Source organism: Cervus canadensis, chromosome 25 (assembly GCF_019320065.1).
Source record: "Cervus canadensis isolate Bull #8, Minnesota chromosome 25, ASM1932006v1, whole genome shotgun sequence".
In the NCBI taxonomy this organism is placed as follows: Eukaryota; Metazoa; Chordata; class Mammalia; order Artiodactyla; family Cervidae; genus Cervus; species Cervus canadensis.
The window spans coordinates 52,553,727-52,567,666 of record NC_057410.1 but is presented as its reverse complement, the minus strand read 5'-3'; the positions used below and the strand labels follow the sequence as shown (position 1 = coordinate 52,567,666).

Below are 13,940 nucleotides of genomic sequence, written 5' to 3'. Positions count from 1 at the left end.
CATCTCATTAGAACTGATTCAAATGAATTCTTTTTAATGGCTGAGTAATATTCCATGGTGTATATGTACCACAGCTTCCTTATTCATTCATCTGCTGATGGGTATCTAAGTTGCTTCCATGTCCTGGCTATTATAAATAGTGCTGTGATGAACATTGGGGTACACATGTCTCTTTCGTTCTGGTTTCCTTGGTGTGTATGCCCAGGAGTGGGATTGCTGGGTCATATGGCAGTTCTATTTCCAGTTTTTAAAGGAATCTCCACACTGTTCTCCATAGCGGCTATACTAGTTTGCATTCCCACCAACAGTGTAAGAGGGTTCCCTTTTCTCCACACCCTCTCCAGCATTTATTGCTTGTAGACTTTTGGATAGCAGCCATCCTGACTGGCGTGTAATGGTACCTCATTGTGGTTTTGATTTGCATTTCTCTGATAATGAGTGATGTTGAGCATCTTTTCATGTGTTTGTTAGCCATCTGTATGTCTTCTTTGGAGAAATGTCTGTTTAGATCTTTGGCCCATTTTTTGATTGGGTCATTTATTTTTCTGGAATTGAGCTGCAGGAGGTGCTTATATATTTTTGAGATTAATCCTTTGTCTGTTTCTTTGTTTGCTATTATTTTCTCCCATTCTGAGGGCTGTCTTTTCACCTTGCTTATCGTTTCCTTTGTTGTGCAAAAGCTTTTAAGTTTCATTAGGTCCCATTTGTTTATTTTTGCTTTTATTTCCAATATTCTGGGAGGTGGGTCATAGAGGATCCTGCTGTGATTTATGTCTGAGAGTGTTTTGCCTATGTTCTCCTCTAGGAGTTTTATAGTTTCTGGTCTTACATTTAGATCTTTAATCCATTTTGTTTATTTTTGTGTATGGTGTTAGCAAGTGTTCTAGTTTCATTCTTTTACAAGTGGTTGACCAGTTTTCCCAGCACCACTTGTTAAAGAGGTTGTCTTTTTTCCATTGTATATCCTTGCCTCCTTTGTTGAAGATAAGGTGTCCGTAGGTATGTGGATTTATCTCTGGGCTTTCTATTTTGTTCCATTGATCTATATTTCAGTCTTTGTGCCAGTACCATACTGTCTTGATGACTGTGGCTTTGTAGTAGAGCCTGAAGTCAGGCAGGTTGATTCCTCCAGTTCCATTCTTCTTTCTCAAGATTGCTTTGGCTATTTGAGTTTTTTTGTATTTCCATACAAATTGTGAAATTATTTGTTCTAGTTCTGTGAAGAATACCATTGGTAGCTTGATAGGGATTGCACTGAATCTACGGGTTGCTTTGGGTAGTATACTCATTTTCACAATATTGATTCTTCCAATCCATGAACATGGTATATTTCTCCATCTATTTGTGTCCTCTTTGATTTCTTTCATCAGTGTTTTATAGTTTTCTATGTATAGGTCTGGGGGGGGAGGTAAAATATTCCACCTTTTGATTCAAGGAGCTGTAAAGACACTTTGTAAAGAGAGATGCATACAGCAAAGGATAGATACATGTGGGTAATTTTGCAATCTAACATAGAGATGGAGAAATCATCTGACTCAGTCCCTGCATTTTACTGTAACCCTTAACTTAGAGATTGGTTGATTTCAAAGGCAACACAGCAGTTAGCACTTCCCTGGCTGTCAAGCTGTAAAGAATCTCCAGTGCAGGAGATGTGGGTTCTATCCCTGAGTTGGGAAGATCCCCTGGAGAAGGAAATGGCAAACCACTCCAGTATTCTTGCCTGGGAAATCCCATGGACAGAGGAGCCTGGCAGGCTACAGTCTATGGGGTTGCAAAAGAGCTGGACACAACTCTGTTCCTAAATGATTCTCTTCAGGGCTTCTCCCAGGTGTTCCTGATTCCCATGGTTCCTGGCATGGCATGCTGACTGAATAGCCACTAAGAAAATATGGGCAGTGAGTATCTGGGGAAATGAACCAGTTATTTGGACATGTTTACTATGACATCTGTGCTTCAAATAAAATGATCAAATTTTTTGTATAAAATAAAGGGAGTGCTTAGGGTCTTGAATCTCTTGATTCTCCTCATAGAAAAATATACGAGAGAATCACCAGGCACTGTGTCTTTAAAATTCTGATTACCTGCTGATCTTAAAAGTAATTTAGAGCCAGTGTTGTGGAGACATGGTTTTCTCCGGGTTCCCTCAGCCCCCGGCCCTGTGGGAGCCTGGTGGGGTACTTACAGGGAGTCAGCTGGAAGGTGGGAACCACGATGTCTAAGCCCCCAGAGCTTCACACTCTGCAACTGGCCCATGCGTGGCCACCAGGTTTCTAGTGTGGACCTCCTACTGTCTTCTGTGCTGTCTGGTGGCTCTGCTCCAGTTAAGCTGCAAGGCTCCTGACTCATAGGACCACAAGTTCAACATCTTACATACCTTTGGACTGTAACATTGAACTACTGACAGGCTGAGGGAACAAATCTCAGAAGATTAAGTCACATGCCCAGAGTCATATTGCTGGTAAGGATTTACCTGAGATTGCCTCCAAACACCCTCTTCCAATAACACAGGAGAAGACTACACCTGGACATCACCAGATGGTCAATACTGAAATCAGATTCATTATATTCTTTGCAGCCAAAGATGGAGAAACTATATACAGTCAGTAAAAACAAGACCAGGAGCTGACTGTGGCTCAGATCATGAACTCCTTATTGCCAAATTCAGACTGAAATTGAAGAAAGTAGGGAAAACCACTAGACCATTCAGGTATGACCTAGATCAAATCCCTTACAATTATACAGTGGGAGTGAGAAATAGATTCAAGGGATTAGATCTGATAGACAGAGTGCCTGAAAAACTATAGACGGGGGTTCGTGACATTGTACAGGAGGCAGGGATCAAGACCATACCCAAGGAAAAGAAATGCAAAAAGGCAAAATGGTTGTCTGAGTAGGTCTTACAAAGAGCTGTGAAAAGAAAAGAAGTGAAAGGCAAAGGAGAAAAGGATAGATACTCCCATTTGAATGCAGAGTTCCAAAGATAGCAAGGAGAGATAAGAAAGCCTTCCTCAGTGATCAATGCAAAGAAATAGAGGAAAACAATAGAATAGGAAAGTCTAGAAATCTCTTCAAGAAAATTAGAGATACCAAGGGAACACTTCATGCAAACATGGGCTCAATAAAGGACAGAAATTGTATAGACCTAACAGAAGCAGAAGATTTTAAGAAAGGTGGCAAGAATACAAAGAAGAACTATACAAAAAAGATCTTCACGACCCAGATAATCATGATGGTGTGATCACCAACCTAGAGCCAGACATCCTGGAATGTGAAGTCAAGTGGGCCTTAGGAAGCATCACGATGAACAAAGCTAGTGGAGGTGATGGAATTCCAGTTGAGCTATTTCAAATCCTGAAAGATGATGCTGTGAACGTGCTGCACTTAATATGCCAACAAATTTGGAAAACTCAATAGTGGCCACAGGACTGGAAAAGGTCAGTTTTCATTCCAATCCCAAAGAAAGGCAATGCCAAAGAATGCTCAAACTACCACACAATTGCACTCATCTCACACACTAGTAAAGTAATGCTCAAAATTCTCCAAGTCAGGCTTCAACAGTACGTGGACTGTGAACTTCTAGATGTTCAAGCTGGATTTAGAAAAGACAGAGGAACCAGGGATCAAATTGCTTCTGTTGGCTCATCAAAAAAGCAAGAGAGTTCCAGAAAAACATCTACTTCTGCCTTATTGACTATGCCAAAGCTTTTGACTGTGTGGATCACAACAAACTGGGAAATTCTTAAAGTGATGCAAATACCAGACCACTTGACCTGCCTCTTGAGAAATCTGTATGCAGGTCTGGAAGCAACAGTTAGAAGTGGACAACAGACTGGTTCCAAATAGAGAAAGGAGTACATCAAGTCTGTATATTGTCACTCTGCTTATTTAACTTATATGCAGAGTACATCATGAGAAACGCTGGGCTGGATGAAGCAGAAGCTGGAATCAAGATTGCCAGGAGAAATATCAGTAACCTCAGATATGCAGATGACACCACCCTTATGGCAAAAATTGAAGAAGAACTAAAGAGCCTCTTGATGAAAGCGAAAGAGGAGAGTGAAAAAGTTGGCTTAAAGGTCAACATTCAGAAAACTAAGATCATGGCATCTCGTCCCATCACTTCATGGCAAATAGACGGGGAAACAATGGAAACAGTGACAGACATTATTTTGGGAGGCTCCAAAAGCACTGCAGATGGTGATTGCAGCCATGACATTAAAAGATGCTTACTCCTTGGAAGGAAAGTTATGACCAGCCTAGACAGCATATTAAAAAGTAGAGACATTTCTTTGCTAACAAAGGTCTGTCTATTCCAGTAGTCATATTTGGATGTTAGAGTTGGACTATAAAGAAAGCTGAGCATCGAAGAATTGATGCTTTTGAACTGTCGGGTTGGAGAAGACTCTTGAGATTCCCTTGGACTGCAAGGAGGTCCAGCCAGTCCATCCTAAGGGAGATCAGTCCTGAATATTCATTGGAAAGACTGATGCTGAAGCTGGAACTCCAATACTTTGGCCACCTGATGCAAAGAGGTGACTCATTTGAAAAGACCCTGATGCTGGGAAAGACTTAAGGTGGGAGGAGAAGGGGACAACAGAGAATGAGATGGTTGGATGGCATCACCGGCTGAATGGACATGAGTTTGGGTGAAGGCTGGGAGTTGGTGATGGACAGGCAGGCTTGGCGAGCTGTGGTTCGTGGGGTTGCAATGAGTCACACACGACTGAGCAACTGAACTGAAATGACAACAAGGAATCCAGTTTTAGTACAGAACAAGAACTTTCTAACAATGAGGGAGGAAAAGTAAACTGGTTTTTAAAATTTTAGACAATACACCTTGCTTAAAGTAGAAAGTGGAATTCCTCTTATGCTCTCAGGAGTTTGGCGTTTGCTTTAGAATCTACACTGCAGATACTCAGGGCCTTTTGTCTGTTCTCTTTCATGCCTTAACAGGTACGGAAACCAAATAGTGCACTTAAGCAGTGGGCTCTGAAGCATTCTTAAATTCCAGTAACAGGATTAGGAGGCAGGACTCCTGATCTATCAGCTAATGAAATCATGTTCCATGTATACTGTATGTCTTTTCTTAATGTTTAATATGGACTCAATTATGCATGCACATGCTATTTGTAGGGAACATTTGCAATAATGCCTTTCCAGCTTTTGTAGAGAAATACATCCCCCAAACTGTGGATGGAGTAGTAGACTGTAGCAACTGTTATTTTCAAGGGTTCGATTTATGCAGATATCTGAATTTGCTAGTTTTTGTTTTCCATTAGCTTCATTAGAGTACAAAAGATAAATGCTGTAGATTCATACCAATATAATTTAAATGATTATTATGTTGATATTAGTTTTTCTCCCCAAATAGCTTATAAATTTTCTGTTTTCCTCCTTCTATTATAGTTTAAAAAAAAAAAAACTTTAACAACATAAATCTCCATGACACACTAAAGGAGAGAAATATGTAAGTGGGTAAGCAATGAAGCTGAGAAGGAAACATTTAATATTGGGTAATATGTGCCTTGATAGGAGAAAACAAGAATACCTCCTCAGGCTTCAACAATAACTCCATTTCTCAGTAGTTAGCAATGTTATTCTTCTGAAATAAATGGAAACACTTTATGAATAATCAGCAGTTTGGGAGGCTATTTTTTATTATTTGCCTAACAGGGGTCTTTCATTTCTAGAGCATCATAACATCAGAGAAAAAAATATTGTATATACAGGCTGCCACTAAGAAACAATTGACACTCAAAAACTCCTTATATATAACCATGCCTCAGGTTTGAAGTTTTTGTTTATTAGTTTTTCAACTGCTCTTTATTGCTTTTCTAGCTTACTCTTACAATTCTATTAGTAGAGGTTCTTTTGTCTATCACCATTCTGATGAAGAATTGTGGAGAAGCCTTCCAGGAGAAAGACTGATACCCTGGTTGATTCTTAAAGAATAAGGAGCCATTTCCTAGTGGAAATTTATAGGTTTGGGAATGGAAAGCAAGGGCATGCCAGGTTGAAGAGGACACATCAGCAAAGGAAGAAATAGCATAGTGTTCAGAGAACCTAAAGAGTTGGGGTCATTAGAGTATAAAGTTCTGCAGGGAATGATGGAAAATAGGCTGAAGGGTCAAGGAGGGGTGCTGAATTTCATTCCATCAGTGTTGATGAAAAATTGGTGGGTGATTTATGGGATTAATGACATTGTGACTTAAGGGGGGGAAAAGGGAAGATTAAGAAGATTATTGAGCCTCACTGTTGGAAAAGGATCAGGAGGAGAAAATATTTTAGGCAGGGAGGAGTTGCTGCAGTTATTCATGGGAGTGACGACAGTATCCTCAGATATAACAGGTAACGACAGAGCTTTACTTTTCAACTGTATCAAGGGTTAAACAAAATTTTCAACCCCAACTGTACTTACGGTGTGACAGACATACAGGCTGTCTACCCAATAACCGGTTTTCCCTTTTTCTTTGCTAACTGCTTTCTAGTATTGAGAACTGTATACTCAGGGCCATACTACATTTCCAGAGCCATACTATTTGAGGAATAAGACGCAATTCTGGCCAATGATTTTACAGAAAACCTCCTGAGGTCTTTTCATTAGCCTTAAAAAAGGAACCCAGAAAAGAAACGTTCTCCTGGTCTTTGCATGTTTTTATAGAAGGATGTGATTAATGGGGCTGCTGTAATCATTTTGAGATTCAGTGGACAGTTTTAGGACCAAGTACCAACATTCTGGAAATGAAGAGGGAGAAATACAGCACGAGGCTGGGTCTTTGATGACCCATTTGGAGTGATGAATTAATCAATCCTGACTATCTTTTGAATTTTTGCTTTGTGAGAGAAAACAAAATCCACTTATAATACATTTTTTGGTGACAATTTTAAAAAAAGAATTTATTGGAGTAGATTTACAATGTTGTGTTAGTTCCAGGTGTACCATGGATATATCTGCTCATTTTTAGATTCTTTTCCTGTATAGGCCATTACAGAGTATTGAATAGACACACACCACTATATATAAAATAGGGGCTTTCCAGGTGGCGCTAGTGGTAAAGAACCTGCCTGCCAATGCAGGAGATGTAAGAGGCAGGGTTCCATCCCTGGGTCAGGAAGATCCCCTGGAGGAGCAAATGGCAACCCACTGCAGTATTCTTGCCTGGAGAATCCTCATGGGTAGAGGAGCCTGGTGGGCTACAGTCCATGGGGTTGCAGAGTCAGACACGACTAAAGTGACTTAGCACACAGCACAACCAACAAGGGCCTCACGGTAGAACACGGGAATTGTCACAGTTCTGACACAGAGTAGCACAAAGTTACACGATACAGCATAATTTTTCAGCATGACTTTCAAACATTTTGCTCTCGAATCTTTCACTTTTGCCCTCACCTACTGACTCTCTTTAAGCTTCACCAGCCCTATACCCCACTTGCCTCTGGAGCTGCAGCCTCTGCACTGAGATTCCTGCTGGCATAGACGGTGGGGCATCTGCCCTTGTGACGTGTCACCCCTCCCACCCCTGGACCCATCACCTCTCCTCCCAAAGTACTCTGTCTCTGCGGTCACCCTGTCTGCTTCCAGCAGAAGGTTCTCCCAGGCGTTGGCCCTTCTTTTGGGCAGACAGGTCTGCTCAGGAGTCTCCCATCCTGGCTCCACGGCCCCCTGACCTCCCAGCCCCTTCTCAGAGCTCCTTCCCCACCTGCACTCAGTGTCTCCAGCTGCTCACCAGGTACTTTCTGTCTGACCCATCCTGATCTAACTCACCCCCGCCCTTTTTCCCCCCACATTTGGATTGTTTGCTACTTGCAGCCAAAGTTGGCTATCCTGATACACATTTAAAAATATATAACTGAATTTCAAATATCTAATATACATAAAAACTTTGGAAATTTGCCAAAAAAGAAAAAAGTATGGGCAATTTCCATATACTTTTCACCCACTTTTTCCCAATGATAATGTTTTATATAACTGTAGAACAATACCACAGAGAAGGCAATAGCACCCCATTCCAGTCCTCTTGCCTGGAAAATCCCATGGACAGAGGAGCCTGGTATGCTGCAGTCCATGGGGTCACGAAGAGTCGGACACGACTGAGAGACTTCACTTTCACTTTTCACTTTCATGCATTGGAGAAGGAAATGGCAACCCACTCGGTGGTCTTGCCTGGAGAATCCCAGGGACGGGGGAGCCTGGTGGGCTGCAGTCTATGGGGTTGCATAGAGTCGGACACGACTGAAGTGACGCAGCAGCAGCAGCAGCACAACACCAAACCCAGGCAATTGACTTTGATACAATCCACAGAATTTACTCAGATTTCACCAGTTTTACATGCACTTATTTGTCTATGTACGTGAACACTGAGTATAGTATGCAATTTTATCGTGTCAATTTATGTAACTATCACTCTGATCAAGATACAGATCTGTTCCATCACCACAAAGCTTCCTTCCCTTTACAGCTACTCCCATCCTTTCCCCCTTCCTCCCTAATCCCTAACCCCTGGAAATAATAATGTTTTTAATACGTATAATTTTGCTATCTCAAGAACATTATATAAATGGAGTCATGTAGCATTAACCATGGTGGAACTGATTTTTTTTCATTCAGCATAATTCTCTTCATCCATTCAAGTTGCTGCATGTATCAGTTTTGTTGTTCTTCAGTAACTGAGTCCTGTCCAACTCTTTGCAACCCCACAGACAGCAGCATGCCAGGCTCTCTTGTCCTTCACTATCTCCCAGAGAGAATTTGCTCAAATTCTGGTTCATTGAGCTGGTGCTGCTATCTCACCATCTCAGCCTCTGTTGGCCCCTTATCCTTTTGCCTTCAATCTTTGCCAGCATCAGGGTCTTTTCCAATGGGTCAGCTCTTCATATCAGGTGGTCAAAGTATTGCAGCTTCAGCATCAGTTCTTCCAATGAATGTTCAGGGTAGATTTCTTTTGGGATTGACTGGTCTGATCTCCTTGGAGTCCATAGTCCATAGTCCATAGGGACTTGTGCATAGTTTTCATTTCCCTGGGATAAATGACCAAGAGAACAACTGCTGGATCATATGGTAAGTGCATTTTATAAGAAATTGACAAAGTATTTTCCAGAGTGATTGTCTCATTTTATATTCCCACAGGCAATGTATTAGTGATCCAGTTTCTCCATATCCTTAAAAGGTTTGGTGTTACCCATATTTTTTATTTTAACCATTCTAGTAAGTACGTAGTGATAACTCATTATGGCTTTACTTTGCATTTCCCTTATGACTAATGAAGTTGAACATCTTTTAGGTGCTCATTTTGCCACTTTTATGTCTTTAATAAAATGTGTGTTGACGTGTGATAGGAAGAACAATTTCCTCCCAAAAATATTATGCTATTATCCCCAGAACCTCAAGAAAATGTTACTTTGCCCAGCAAAATTACTTTGCTGATGTGATTAAAGGTATGGACTTTGAGAAGGGGAGAGTGTCAGGAATTATCTAGGTGGACTTAATCTAGTCTCATGAGTCCATACATGGAGAACCTTTCAGGTAGAAATGTGAATAAGACAAAATAATTTACTCTGTTGTCCTACATCTTCCCATGCTTTTACTAGCAAGTTCAAATATATACTTATTCTTGTCCTTTTCATGCAACATCATATTTTCCCCCAACTGTGCATGTTTTTACAATCTTCTTTTGATTCTCATTGTCCTGAAATGTTACAATTACATCCCTTGCTGTTAGTCTTTCTGTTACACTATGCTGGGTGCTTAGTGTGCTGATTCAGTTTGAAAATATACATCTGACATTTCTGAGAAATTTTTTGAATTATTTTGTTTAATAATTTCCTTTCTTCCATATTTTCTGCTTGCTGTTGTTTATTTGGACTTAAGATATCCTGTTCTACTCCACTAATTTTCTCAACTTTTCTCTCTTCATAGTTTTCTCTCTTTGTTCTATTTTCTGGGACATTTCCTCAGATTATCTTTTAATCCATTTATGGGCTTTTGAATTTATGTTAGCATATTTTTAATTTCTAAAAACTTATTTTGGTTCCCTAAATATTCCTTTACACGGTCTTTTATTCTTGTTTCATGGATACAAAGTCTTCTCTCATCTCTTAAAGGAATTTATTACAATTAAAACATTTTCTTCTGGGCATTGCCTTTTTGTCTTGAATTGCTTGTTTGTTGGTTTGTTCATTTTGGTCTCTGCCTTTCTACTTAAAGATCTTCTTCAAATGTGGAGTGATCCATAGTTATCTGTTCATATTTAAGAGACTGGAACCAAAAGCTGATTGGAAGTTTTAGGTATAAAGGTGGGGCCTGTTGATTTTTGTTTTTCATGGTAGAATGATGTGGTTGGGTCATTTCAGTGGAGATTCCCAACCGTCAATACTTACAGGTCTGACTTCTTCAGCTGGCCAATTTATCCCAAGAGAACTCCAGGAATCTCTTGCCTGTCACCAAAGTCTTTGCCTTCTTCATGGCGCTACCTTGTATGGGGCGTGCATACTGCTGTGTGTGTGCTCGCTCACTCAGTCGTGTCTGACTCTTTGTGACCCCATGGCCTGTAGCCTGCCAGGGTCCTCTGTCCATGGGATTTTCAAGGCAAGAATACTGGAATGGGACTGCCATTTCCTCATCCAAAGGATCTTCCTGACCCAGGGATCGAACCCACTTCTCCTGTATCGGCAGGCAGATTTTTTACCCTGAGCCACCTGGGAAGCCCACTATCTTGTATAGTTAAGCACTAAAACAAAGTTTTTAGTCTGACTATTATAAGAATTCAGGCAAGGTAGGGATAAATGAATGCTGGCAACATTGGGTGAATCTTAATACATGATGTGTGACATGGAATAATCCATGAAAGACAAACAGGTCAGTCAAACTGAGGTGTGTGAAAATCAAACTGAACAGTTAATTAAATGCAGTAGTTTAGAGAGGGGAGTGATCACTTTCAGATGATAAGTGTAGCACAACCAACTAAGACACATCTCTAATGAAGTCTCTAGACAGCCATAAAGTAGCTCATGACTTTGGCAAACCATTAATCTCTAAGAGCCTCAGTTTCTTCAACTGAAAAACCCAGAAGATTCTCTCTAAAGTCCCACCCAGGTCCAAAGATTCTTTAAGGTGCTTCTTAAGATTCTTTTGCATTATATGATTTTTTTGAGTGATAAGTTATAATTAGTCAATGACTATGTAGTTTATGAGAGTGAACTTAGAAACTATAAAATTACTAAATTCCTTTAAGACAGTAATTATTTTAAGTTATAGGAAACACTGACTTTATTTACATTAAATTTATGAATGCTAGTTTAAAAAAAGCTGTACACTTGTTATACATAAATTTACTATGTTTTTTTCCTTCTACTGTAGTAAAATCCTACAAATGAAACAAATTACATTGAACTTCTGACATTCTTTCTTCCCCTTTGCATATAGACAGAGACTATCATTGAAAATGGTCTCTTTCCTCTTGAATGTAAAGTTTCACTTCAGTTCAGTCACTCAGTTGTGTCTGATTCTTTGTGACCCCATGGACTGCAGGACACCAGGCGACCCTGTCCATCACCAACTCCCGGAGTTTACTCAACTCATGCCCATCTAGTCAGTGATACCATCCAAGCATCTCATCCTCTGTCGTCCCCTTCTCCTCCTGCCCCCAATCCCTCCCAGCAGCATGGTCTTTTCAAATGAGTCAGCTCTTTGCATCAGGTAGCCAAAGTATCAGAGTTTCAGCTTCAGCATCAGTCCTTCCAATGAATATTCAGGACTGATTTCCTTAGGATGGACTGGTTGGATCTCCTTGCTGTCCAAGAGACTCTCAAGAGTCTTCTCCAACACCACAGTTCAAAAGCATCAATTGTTTGGTGTTCAGCTTTCTTTATAGTCCAACTCTCACATCCAAACATGACTACTGGAAAAATCATAGCTTTGACTACACAGACCTTTGTTGGCAAAGTAACATCTCTGCTTTTTACTATGCTGTCTAGGTTGGTCATAACTTTTCTTCCAAGGAGCAAGTGTCTTTTAATTTTATGGCTGCAGTCACCATCTGCAGTGCTTTTGGAGCCCCCAAAAATAAAGTCTGTCACTGTTTCCATTGTTTCCCCATCTATTTGCCATGAAGTGATGGGACAAGATGCCATGATCTTAGTTTTTTGAATGTTGACTTTTAAGCCAACTTTTTCAGTTTCATTAAGAGGCTCTTTAGTTCCTTGCTTTCTGCCATAAGGGTGGTGTAATCTGCATATCTGAGGTTATTGCTTATTCTCCTGGCCATCTTGTTTCCAGCTTGTTCTTCATCCAGCCCAGCGTTTTTCATGATGTACTCTGCATAGAAGTTAAATAAGTTCTCTATTTGGAACCAGTCTGTTGTTCCATGTCCAGTTCTAACTGTTGCTTCCTGACCTGCATACAGATTTCTCAAGAGGCAGGTCAGGAGGTCTGGTATTCCCATCTCTTTAAGAATTTTCCACAGTTTGTTGTGATCCACACAGTCAAAAGCTTTGGCATAGTCAATAAGGCAGAAGTAGATGTTTTTCCTGGAACTCTTTCACCTTTTCAATGAGCCAACGGATGTTGGCAATTTGATCTCTGGTTCCTCTGCCTTTTCTAAATCCAGCTTGAACATCTGAAAGCTCATGGTTTACGTACTGAAGCATGGCTTGGAGAATTTTGAGCATTACTTTACTAGCGTGTGAGATGAGTGCAACTGTGTGGTAGTTTGAGCATTCTTTGCCTTTCTCTGGGATTGGAATGAAAACTGACCTTTTCCAGTCCTGTGGCCACTATTGAGTTTTCCAAATTTGTTGGCATATTAAGTGCAGCACGTTCACAGCATCATCTTTCAGGATTTGAAATAGCTCAACTGGAATTCCATCACCTGCACTAGCTTTGTTCGTCGTGATGCTTCCTAAGGCCCACTTGACTTCACATTCCAGGATGTCTGGCTCTAGGTTGGTGATCACACCATCATGATTATCTGGGTCGTGAAGATCTTTTTTGTATAGTTCTTCTTTGTATTCTTGCCACCTCTCTTAAAATCTTCTGCTTCTGTTAGGTCCATACAATTTCTGTCCTTTATTGAGCCCATGTTTGCATGAAATGTTCCCTTGGCATCTCTTATTTTCTTGAGGAGATCTCTAGTCTTTCCCATTCTGTTGTTTTCCTCTATTTCTTTGCATTGATCACTGAGGAAGGCTTTCTTATCTCTCCTTGCTATTCTTTGGAACTCTGCATTCAAATGGGTATATCTTTCCTTTTTTCCTTTGCCTTTCACTTCTCTTTTCACAGCTCTTTGTAAGACCTCCTCAGACAACCATTTGCCTTTTTGCATTTCTTTTCCTTGGGGATGGTCTTGATCCCTGCCTCCTGTACAATGTCACGAACCTCCATCCATAGTTCTTCAGGCACCCTGTCTATCAGATCTAGTCCCTTAAATCTATTTCTCACTCCCACTGTATAGTCATAAGGGATTTGATTTAGGTCATACCTGAATGGTCTAGTGGTTTTCCCTACTTTCTTCAATTTCAGTCTGAATTTGGCAACAAGGAGGTCACGATCTGAGCCACAGTCAGCTCCTGGTCTTGTTTTTGCTGACTGTATAGAGCGTCTACATCGTTGACTGCAAAGAATATAATGAATCTGATTTCAGTATTGACCATCTGGTGATGTTCATGTATAGTCTTCTCTTGGGAGAGGGTGTTTGCTATGACCAGTGTGTTCTCTTGGCAAAACTCTCTATACCCTTTGCCTTGCTTCATTCTGTACTCCAGGCCAAATTTGCCTGTTACTCCAGGTATTTCTTGACTTCCTACTTTTGCATTACAGTCCCCTATAATGAAAAGGACATCTTTTTGGGGTGTTAGAATGTAAAGTATAGCTGTGCCATTTCTAAATGGCAAATTAGCTGATATTAATTTGTTAAACCTTTATTTAATATCTTCTATGGGTCAGG

At 40.5% G+C, this 13,940-nt stretch overlaps 1 long non-coding RNA gene across 1 annotated transcript in view; it reads right to left on the bottom strand.

Moving 5' to 3' along the window:
- The window catches only part of LOC122427084, a 41,395-nt gene that overhangs the window by 23,565 nt on the left and 3,890 nt on the right, over positions 1–13,940 (bottom strand). The gene's annotated exons all lie outside the window — the stretch shown is intronic.